This window comes from Microtus pennsylvanicus, chromosome 2 (genome assembly GCF_037038515.1).
Source record: "Microtus pennsylvanicus isolate mMicPen1 chromosome 2, mMicPen1.hap1, whole genome shotgun sequence".
Lineage (NCBI taxonomy): Eukaryota > Metazoa > Chordata > Mammalia > Rodentia > Cricetidae > Microtus > Microtus pennsylvanicus.
The window spans coordinates 83,587,719-83,599,440 of NC_134580.1; the positions used below are offsets into that span (position 1 = coordinate 83,587,719).

Genomic DNA, 11,722 nt, shown 5'->3' on the forward strand with positions numbered 1-11,722 from the left:
AGTCAGCTTCCTGCCCCTACTGCTGTGCCATGGTTTCCCCACCATGCTCTACTCTTGGAACTGCTGTAAGCTGAAATAAACTTTCTTCTCTAAAGAAAAGAAAAGAAAAGAAAAGAAAAGAGAAGGAGGAGGAGGAGGAGGAGGAGGAGAAGAAGAAGAAGAAGAAGAAGAAGAAGAAGAAGAAGAAGAAGAAGAAGAAGAGAACAGTGTCTTTCCTTTATAAAGTCTCAATGTCTTTTCTTTATAAAGTCTTACACATTAAAAATTCTAAATGAATTAAATTATTTATTAAGAAGTTATCTTTGGGTTAGGCATGGTAAGGTATGCCTTTAACGTCAACATTAGTGAAGCAGAGGCAGGCAGATCTCTGTGAGATTCTGTCTCCAAACAAATAACTTATTTTTTAATTTAAAATTAAAAATTTTATGTGTATGAGTGTTTTGCCTATATATAATGTCTTTGGACCACACATGTACCTGGTGTCTGTAATTACCACAGGAGGGTGTCGGACCCCCTGGAACTGGAGTTACAGACATTTGGGAGCTGCCAGGAGGGTGCTGGGAACTGAGCCCAGGTCCTCTGGAAAAACAGCCAGTGCTCTTGACCATTGTACCATCTCCTCAATCTCAAGACTATTGCTTTTGATATCCTGTTCTCTTTTTGTTTTTGTATATTCCTTTTCTCCCTTCCCAATTTTAACTTTTTTCTCCTTTTATCCCTTTGAATTGCTTCAAAATTGGCCTGGTAAATATTCTAATGATTGTTATTTTTTATCTTTCCCTCCCTCCCTCCCCTTCCTTCCTTCCTGTTTTGATGTTGGGGTTGCATACCTCATGCATGCTATACATGTGCTCTCCCACAGAGCGGTGTCCTGGAGTCTCAATCCTCAGCTATATTCTTTCCCTCTCTAAGGATTTGTGTAACTTTCTGTGCTCAACCATATGAAAATACCATTTTTTGTAAACTGAAAGTAAAACATAAATCCAATACTCCAGCATTTGGAGTTCCACACAGTTCAGCCTAACAGTTTTCCTCAGCACTCCACATTGACCGAATGGATGACCAAGCAAAGGCTTTTCTCATGAAAGGATTCTAGGAAATTTACATTTAGAGTCCAAGGACTTGGTATCAGCTGTGAATTCAGGAGGTCTTTTTTTTTTTTTTGCCAAGTATTCCAGGCTATCCTCAAATTTGTCACCTCTGCTCCTCCATCCAGAATGCTGGGGTGATAGGCAAGTGCCACCACTGGACACAGAGTGTGTAATCACAGACTGTTACAGTACACTTACCGACTGTTCATTCCTTTATCCTTGTCACTAATGCGCTGCAGAGAAGGCTCAGGATAGTCTCCTGGTTCCCTACCTCAGTGCTATTCTCTACATGTTTGGGCGGCAGTGAGCAAAGTTACAGACACGCATCTTCTTGTGTGTGGTCCTATAGGTACATATACATAAACTAACATCTCACAATGCTACAGACACGCATCTTCTTGCGAGCGGTCCTACAGATACATATCCACAAACTAACATCTCACAGATCTGAACTATTAGGAAAGAGATAAAAAGCTTGTTAACATATCACAGGTGTTGGAAGGAAGGTTATGTTCCTTAAAATGAGTTATCATTTCAGTCTCATTAGCAAATGTGGCATATCTGTGATTCCCAAGCCGTTCCTTCTGGCACTCTGCTATCCGCGGTGGGCTTCAGAACGTTTGAGCATTGAGGTTACAGATGAGGCTTGCAAAGGAGATTTCCTAATTTGGGAAAACACTGAAGGCTCCCGAGTTGCTGATGACTGCTGACCCTGTCCGCGGAGACTTGGACTTCAAGGTGCTTTTAGTATTTTAATATGGTAACTCATACGCTCGTGGCTTCGGACAAATCAAACGAGATCTTTCTTTAATGCACTGGCCAACAGGTGCAGATATTGTGAGAGGTTAGTTTAAGGAAATTGGGTAAGTGAGTTAGGAGGGGCAATGAAACCAGGGTTTCTGGTTTCTACCGTAGTAGGATTTTGACTTCACCCCTTTGGCATTTGGATTCTGCTTAATCATTCAGTAATTGCTCTTGTGATTCCTGCCCCATGAATCATGAAGGGAGGCTTTTGTTCTCTTTCGGTCACAAACAGGTGAAATTCAAACTCTACCCTGCCAAGGGCATCAACTGCTCATGCAATGAACAACATGCCTTATATTTTCATTTTAAAAAGAAAATTCCAAGTATTTGATATCAAGGCAACTGTACTTTTTTATTTATTTTTTTCCTCGAGAAAGGGTTTCTTTGTAAGCCTTGGCCATCCTGGAACTCACTTCATAGTCCAGGCTGGCTTCGAACTCAGAGATCCGCCTGCCTCTCCCTCCCAGAGTGCTGGGATCAAAGGCATGCGCCACCTCTGCCCAGCTAAATTTAATTTTGTTGTTGTTTGTTTGTTTGAGACAAGATTTCTATGTGTAGCCCTGGCCGCCGCCCTGAACTCATAGATCTGTTTGCTTTCGCTTTGTAGCTGGCCCTGAACTCATAGAGATCGCCTGCCTCTGCTTCCTGAGTGCTGGGATCAAAGGCATGTCCCTCCACCACCTGGCTGCAACTGTACATTTCAAAAGACATCACATAATATAGAAGGATGCCTTTCCTAAAGTAAGACTATTAAAGTCAGTTTGGTAAAAGCCTTTTTTAATTATTTTTTTAGATTTATTTATTTTAGTGCATGGGTGTTTAGCCTGCAGGTATGTATATATATGTACCATGTGCATGCCTAGTGACCACGGAGGGTGTTGGATCCCCCTGGAACTGGACTTAGAAACAGTTGTGAGCTATCATGTGAGTGCTGGGAACCTAACCCCAGGCATCTATCACAGCAAGGCTCTTAACTGCTGAGCCATCTCTTCAGCCCTAAGGGAAGTTTTTGCATAGCTCACACCTATTAAAATGAACCAGTTAGAACTAGTTTGCTTTGTTTTGTTGGGTTTTTGAGGTATCACAATGTTGCTCTGGCTGGCCTGGAACTTGCTATGCAGACCAAGAGATCTGTTTGCTTCTGCTTTCTGAATGCTGGGATCAAAGACTTTTGTCACCAGGCCTGGCTGAAGAATAGTTTTAAATAGTTATGTTATAGGAAAATTTGCAGTGTTAACTGGTGATTGCTTGGACACTTTAATATTGTAACTATTTTCTTTGTATAGCATCTGTTGTGATACCTAAAGTTCTAAATGTTGATTTTTTTAAAAATTATTTTATTTTATATGAATGTATGTTTTGCCTTCATGGAAGTCTGTGTACCTCTTAGTGCCTGCTGCTCAGGTCAGAAGATGGTGTTGGATTCCCTGGAACTGGGGTTACAGATGGTTGTGAGCCACCATGTAGGTGCAAGAATTGAACCCAGGTCCTCTGGAAGAATAGTCAGTGATCTTAACTACTGAACCATCTGTCTAGCCCTTGTAAATGTGTTTTAAGACACATTTTTAGTAGCCACTCTGAAATAAATTCCAAATGACTTTAAAGAAGTGAAATTTAAAAAATAAATATTAAATGAAACACTAGAAAAAAACTGTGTGTGAGCCAAGCAGCTACATTCTCGGGGAGTTCAAGTGTACCCTCTTATAAAATGGGCCTTATAGACTGTTTATATCCCCTTATAAAGTGGTGGTGGTGGGGTCACAAGACTCATCTGAGTACCCAGTCACTCCCTGCTACCTGTTATATGTAACTGTGTGTTAATTCCATGAGACCTCAGGGAGGGGCTAGAGTAGAGAGTCCAGACCAACCAGAGGACAGAATCCGTCTGTGCAGTTACACGGAAGCTCTCATTCCTGCCGGGTAAAGGCTTTCCAGGTACTGCCTTTTGGGGGAGGAGCACCCACGCCTTTGTAAGTCATCCTATCTAAGCTCTTCAGGTAAGCCCAATAAACTCAATGGCTTCCCAAAGTAAACTTTGGTGGAACTGTGTTTGGTTTGGGACCCTGGGGAGCTGGGTAGATGCTGTTTACATCTCCTCTGAGGAAGGAATTTTAGCAACAAAAATGCAAGTCCCTAATATCCTTCTGGTATGGAAAGGATTCATAATAAAAGTGAAAGAAAATTATTAAAGAAAACAGTAATAGATTTTGCCTCATAAGAATCAAATACATTTAGGTATCATGATAAACCACTAAAACAAATGATAAGTGGAAAAATATTAGCATCGTATATGAGAAATGAAAGGTTAAGATGATTAATCTTTAAAGTGCGGAAGTCAACATGTTGAGTAGTTGAGAGAGCTTGCTACTCTTGCCGAGGACCAGAGTGAAGCGGCTCACAGCTGCCTGTAACCCTACCTCCAGGGCATCGGATGCCTCTTTCTGACCTCCACGAGTACCCGCCCACACATGGCACATACATACAAATAACTAAATTATAAGATAAATCTCGAAGATATAACAAGCCAGGCATTATGACACATGCCTTTAATTCCAGCGTTTAGGAGAAAGAGAGAGGCGGAACTCTGTGAGTATGAGGCCAGCCTGGTCTATGTAGCAAGTTCCAGGCTTACGAACAGACAACTCATAAAAGAATAAACCGAAGTCGTCAGTAATTTTAGGAGATTACTAGCCTGTAGTAAGCGAAACAATAAGGTTCGTTTCTACTGCTTTGGTTGGCATAAAAAGTGACACCATCAGGGCTGGGAAGGGCGTGGCTCCAGGGCGTTCTCAGTTCACAGCTGGAGTCACGGCTTCAGATGGCAGCTGTGCACTTCTGTAACTGTGGGGATGCTGCTCTTCCGACACCTCAGCCTTGCCTCATCCATTTCTGTGAACTTAACCATTGCACTTGGCGGATGATTTCCTTAGGCACCTCGTGAGTCATTGTTTAATTGCAGACCGTGTCTCTTCAGTTCCTTCTGTAGTTTACAACTTCATCATTTTCTGGACATACAATCACAAGCTCAAAAGAGTTCTAGTTTATTCATGAATTTAAAAAAAATTAGAGAGACCTCAATAAAATTGAGCTAGCTCAATCCTGACCTCCGTGAATCTTCAAAAAATTAAATGTCTTTCATCAGCCTTGATGGGTGACAAAGGCTGAGATACCAGTACTTAGAAATGACGACTTCTAGGCTACCATAACCTACATAGCAAGTTCCAGGCCAGCCAGGGCTACAGACCTGCCTCAAAACAAGTAATCAAACCCCATCTCTGAGACACCAAAACTCTAAAAACTAAACAGACGTTTTATCATTTCTATTATAAAAGTAATAGCTGCAGCCCATTATCGGTGGTGTAGCAGAAACCAGAGGCCTTGAGTCACAATGGTTTGTGGCAATGAACACTTGCAAGTAAGACGTATGGGCTAAAGGTAAACTGTGACTCATGGGCCCCTGTGCAGCTGCCACTATAAGATTCCTTCTTCTTCTTCTTCTTCTTCTTCTTCTTCTTCTTCTTCTTCTTCTTCTTCTTCTTCTTCTTCTTCTTCTTCTTCTTCTTCTTCTCCTTCTCCTTCTCCTTCTCCTTCTCCTTCTCCTTCTCCTTCTTCTTCTTCTTCTTCTCTCCTCCTTCTTCCCTTTTCCCCCTGTTTTTATTTCTTTTCTTTCTTTTTTTTAAATTTGGTTATGATTTGGAGGGCGGTTGCAAGGACAGAGAGCAGATGAGAGGATATGGGGAGAAAAGTGGGATCAGGACTCATGATGTGAAATCCATGAAAAATTAATAAAAGGGAAAAGAAGCAATAGCTGCATTTAGAATAGAAAAATAAGATGGGGGGAGAATAAAAATTTCAACTCTAAGTACACTAGTTGGAGGTGACCATTGCTGGCCCTAATCATGTGCGTATATATTACACATGCTTTCAAATTAACCTCCAGAAAGGATTATAAATGTTTATGTAACAAAACAAGACAGAGGAATGCCTCACTGAGAAAAGGTACCAAGTCACATGGCTAACACAGACAAGAATTATGGGTTAATGTAAGATATAAGAGTTCATAAGAAGCCTGAGCTAATAGGCCAACCAGTTTATAATTAATGTAGACCTCTGTGTTTCTTTGGAACTGAACAACTGTGGGACTGGGCAAGACAGAAACCTCGGTCAACACATATTTATTTATTTAGGTGTTTTGTTTGTTTGTTTGTTTTTTGAGACAAGTTCTTGATATGTAGTTTGGCTATCCTGACATTTTTTTCCTTTCCTTTTGTGGTGTTGGGGGATATAAACAGGTTTTTGTTTTTTAATTTTATCATCATTGATATTTTGCCTGCATGTATATCTGTGTGAGGGTATTAGAAACCCTGGAACTGCAGGTACAGACAGATGTGAGTTGCCATGTGGGTGCTGGGAATTGAATCTGGGACCTCTGGAAGAACACCCAATGCTCTTAACTGCTGAGCCATCTCTCCGGCTTTAAACAAAGGGTTTTGTTCATGCTGGGTTAGTGCTGCATTGAGCCTCAAAGCCTCAAGATGTGGCTTGGGTTTGCTTTTAACTTTCATTCTTCCTACCTCAGTTCACTAATGCCGGGATCACAGGCATGTGCAATAAGGTGGTATTGTTTTGTTTTTTTAAAATTTATTTAAAATTTACATATTGAAAATCATATCATTTTTTGTCTTTTATCTTTTTTCTATTTTCTTTTTTCCCCCCACCGAGACAGGGGTTCTCTGTAGTTTTGGGGCCTGTCCTGTAACTTGCTCTGTAGACCAGGCTGATCTCAAACTCACACAGATCCTCCTGTCTCTGCTTCCCTGGGATTAAACGCTGGGATTAAAGGCGTGTGCCACCACCGCCCAGCCCAAGTCATCATTTTATATGCACAATTCAGGAGCTTTCAGTCTGCGCATAATGCTGTGCACAATCATCACCACCTAGAGCATTTCAATTTCCTTAAGAGATGTCCCATAGCTGTTAATCACTCCCCATGCCCCCTTTTGCCAGTTTCTGACACCATGACTTTACTGTCTCTCTGTAAGGATTTGTCTTCTCTGCATATTTTATATAAATGGGATCGTGTAGTATGTGTTCTTAATAACTTGTTCTCAGTATTCATTGCAGTTTGTACATGCTTTAGCGTGTATCAGTACTTTCTTGTTTAGAGCTGATGGCTTTGAGAACGGGAGGCAGCTGTGCTACCACTGAGCTACATCCCCAGACTCTTCATTCCTTTGTATGGTTGAGTTTCTTGCATAGGTGAGTTATCATATCTGTTAACCAGTTGATGATTTCGATTGGCTTGTTATCAATAATGTGAGTGTAAACACATAAGTACAAGTTTTTATGTAAACATGTAGTTTGGTTTTCCTTTTTTTATTATTGATATTTATTGAGCTCTACATTTTTCTCTGCTCCCCTCCCTGCCTCTCCCCTCCCTGCTTCAGCCTTCCCCAAGGTCCCCATGCTCCCAATTTACTCAGGATATCTTGTCTTTTCCTACTTTCTACTTCCCATTAGATGAGATCTATGTGAGTCTCTCTTAGTGTCCTCATAAGTTCTCTTACTCATCAGCCTGTGACACATAGATACCATCCAAAAACTTCCTGATATCCTTGTTTTTAACTGTTGTGGCTTGTTGTATGAGAGCCACCAAGTTTGAAATGAGTTCAATTATCATTTCCTTCAAGAATTAACTCATTCTTCTGGACTTGAGAGACAGAACAAGCAACACCTGTCCTCATCCAAACCCTGTGGATGTATTTTTCACCCAAGAAATTTCAGATTTCAACCAAAGACCCATTCTCTTGAATAACGACGTTGATGGGGTAGTGAGCATACACGGACCTCATCTTGTAGCGAAAGCCCAGCGTAACACCCTTGATCATGTTTTGAACGTGGCTGCAGATGGTTCTGATGGTGGCCAGTTCCTTCCTGTTGCCCCACCATTTGTCAACCCGGAGTCTCTTCTTCTTCTTCTTCTTCCCAAGAAGGCTCAGCTCTACATCGATGTGATAGAAGTCCCTCTGGAGGGTTCCTCTGGGGCCCTTCACAATGACTGTGCGCCCCTTCAGAGTGATGTCCACATTTTCTGGAATGTCGACCGTCTGACTGCTGAGAATGGTCTTCAGTCTCTCAGTAGATGGGGCAAAGAGAGCTGGTGTCCAATTTCTTGAGTTATTTGTATATTTTGGAGATCAGACCTCTTGTCTGATGTGGGGTTAGTGAAGATCTTTTCCCATTCTGTAGGCTGTCGTTTTGTCTTGTTGACCGTGTTTTTTGCTTCACAGAAGCTTTTCAGTTTCAGGAGGTCCCATTTATTAATTGTTTCTCTCAGTGTCTGTGCTGCTGGGGTTATATTTAGGAAGTGGTTCCCTGTGCTAATGCATTCAAGTGTACTTCCCACTTTCTCTTCTATGAGGTTCAGTGTGGTTGGCTTTATGTTGAGTTCTTTGATCCATTTGGACTTGAGTTTTGTGCATGGTGATAGATATGGGTCTATTTTCATTCTGCTACATGTTGATATCCAGTTATGCCAGCATCACTTGTTAAATATGCTTTCTTTTTTCCATTTGATAATTTTTTTTGCTTCCTTGTCAAAAATCAGGTGTTTGAAGATGTGTGGATTGATATCCGGGTCTTCTATTTGGTTCGATTGGTCCTCCTTTCTGTTCTTATGCCAATACCAGGCTGTTTTCAGTACTGTAGCTCTGTAGTAGAGTTTGAAGTCAGGGATTGTGATGCCTTTTATTGTACAGGATTGTTTTTGCTATCATTGGTTTTTTGCTTTTCCATATGAAGTTAAGCGCCATTCTTTAGAGGTCTTTGAAGAATTTTGCTGGGCATTGCATTGAATCTGTTTGGTTTTTTGTTTTTTTAGATAGGGCTTCTCTGTGTAGCTTTGGAGCCTGTCCTGACACTCACTCTGTAGACCAGGCTGGCCTCAGATACACCCCTGTCTCCCAAGTGCTGAGATTAAAAGCGTGCACCACCAAGGTCTGGTGTAAACGTGTTTTAATTTTTTTGGTACACATTTACGAATTGAATTGCTAGGTCATATGGTAATCCTATGATTAAGTTCTTGAGAAATATGTGGGTACTGTGTTCAAGGTTGCTGGGAACTGAACTCATGTCCTCTGGGAGATCAGCTAGTGCTCTTAACCACAAAGCCATTTTCCCAATCCTTAGTTTAATTCTAACTAATTCTGGTCTTTTTGAGACAAGGTCTCTTTATTATGTGGCTCGAATTCACAGAGATCTACCTTCCTCTGCCTCCAAGTACTGGGATTAAAGGTGTGTGCCACCCTGCTTGGTTTCTGTTTTTATTTTTTATTGTGTGTGTGTGTGTGTGTGTGTGCTTGTGAGAAAGAGAGACACTTGGGTAAGCATTTGGCCTGCATTTTTTTAAAAATTGAATTTCACAACTTTCTGTAGTAGGTCTCATTATCTCATTATTCTGCTCATCATATAGGATTCTGACATTCAAAGATATTAAGCTACTTGTTCAAAAGCTCACAGATCCAGCATCAATGTAATATAGTCTGGCTTCAGAACCTGAGATGTTGTTATCCTTATTATTTTAGCACACATGACATAGCACACAGTTTTTTATTCTTTTGAAGGCACAGTGAAGGGAGAAGTAGAGGAGCCATGGAATGTGTTTAGAGAACTGGAGGTGGAGAGTGGAGTATGAGAAGAAGGGGCCTTTGAAATGAATCTCAATCAGCAAATTCAAGAAGAGGAGCTAGGGTGAATGCCAACTAAGTGAAAGGGCCATTGGAAAGTTGGCAAGTCAGTTTCACCTCCCGTGCCCAGTTCATTCCGTTGGTAGCAGCAGCCTGTGGCTCAACACTGAGACACTGTATCCCTGCTCAGTGGGAAAAGGTGGGATGATTCATTAGCAGTGTCTGCCACAGGTGACGGAAGGGAGATGTGTCATGCTGGTGACGTGAACTTTCATCACTGACTGATGACAAAGAGCTGAGAAACTATGGGTCATGCTTTAGAAGAGAGTGACAATCCTGTGACCCTGAGTCCTACAATATGTGCAGGAAAGTGGAGGCTGAGGTAAGAGATGAGCAATGAGGCTGCATTGGTGTGCATTAAATAACAGGCTGAAGAGTTCACCCTCAGTTCACAGACAGCGAATTGAAGCTCTCTGAACAGGGGACTAGAGCACAGACACTCTGATACAGAACTGGTGGGGCATGCAAGATGAACTGATATGGAGAAAGACTAAACACAAGGGAAAATGCTATTTAGGGCAATATTGAACAAAGTCAGCAGTTGGAGATAAAATCCCATGACAACAGGGAACTACCTTTCCCTCCATGAATTTGATAGAGGTTAAATGTAACTATGAGGAAATGAATCCTGAATATTCTACTAGTGATACATTGGTTCAACTACTCCCAAGGGTAACTTATGAACATGTATACAAAGCCTTTAGAATGATCTATTCTTGTCAGCAGTGGTGGTGCATGTCTGTAATTCCATCATTTGGGAGGCTGAAGTAGACTACAGACACAAATTCAAGGCCAAAATGGTTCTATGTGGTAAGTTCAAGACCAACCCATGTTACAGAACCTGTCTCAACAGCAACAAAAACCAACCAACCAACCAAACAAACAAAACTGTTCCCTTTAATGTATAGAAATTTGTGCCAAGGGTAGTCTTCGAGATTGCACAGCCAGCACTCCAATGATGTTACTTGTATCACTATCAAAGACAAACATACGCTTTGGCCTGCAGCAAGCTACTGAGGAGACTGAGGCAGGAGTATAGATTGCATGTTTGTTTCCTGGCCACCCAGTTCCGAATAATCACACAGAAACTATATTAATTACAACACTGTTTGGCCTGTTAGCTCAGGCTTCCTATTAACTAACTCTTACATCTTAAGTTAACCCATTTCTATTCATCTGGGTATCACCATGAGGATTTGGCTTACTGGTAAGGTTCTGAAGTCTTTCTCCTTTGGCTGCTACGTGGCGTCTGCCTGACTCTGCCTTCTTTCCTCCTCTGTCTCTACTTGGATTTCCTGCCTTGCTATATTCTGCCCTGCCATAGGCCAACACAGTTTCTTTATTAACCAATGGTAATAAAACATATTCACAGGATACAGAGGGGAATCCCACACCACAGGAGAGTTGCTTAACCCCCAAATCCCACACCAACCCAAGCAACAGTCAGAAAAAAAACATGTAACCTAGGTATTATCTGTGCATCTGTGCTTCCTACCAGAGAAACTGTGTCAGGACTCAGCTCATTTATACTCAACTTAACAGAACTCTTCATGAAAACCGTTTAGCCATCAATGTTGGGTTTATTAGAAAATTTATGAGGGATGGGAGAAAATCTTTCTCCCAAATATTGAAGCTAGAGATGTTGTATAGCTGTAGAGTGAAAACTTAGCATATGGGTTAGATCTCAGTACTAAGGAGTAAGTAAACAAATGAACAAATAAATATGAAAAACAGCTAACATGCAGCTTGATGTTTTCGCTCTGTGCATTGTTCTGTGATTGAATCCATGTTCTTGTTACTCTGTCCCACACAGCACAGGCTTCTGGTCCCTTTTTTCTTGTTAATCATTTTTTTTAAAGATTTATTTATTTACTATGTATACAGTGTTCTGCCCACATACCAGAAGAGGGCACCAGATCTCATTGCAGATGGTTGTGAGCCACCATGTGGTTGCTGGGAATTGAACTTAGGACCTCTGGAAGAGCAGCCAGAGCTCTTAACCACTGAGCCATCTCTCCAGCCCCTTGTTATCTCTTTTAATTTAAGGATTTTATTTTTTTTACAGTTGATTTTGGATATAGA

At 41.3% G+C, this 11,722-nt stretch overlaps 1 pseudogene; it reads right to left on the reverse strand.

The window, feature by feature from the left end:
* Positions 1-7,458: 7,458 nt before the first annotated feature.
* Positions 7,459-11,722, reverse strand: part of LOC142844283 (large ribosomal subunit protein uL6 pseudogene) — a 5,152-nt pseudogene continuing 888 nt past the window's right edge.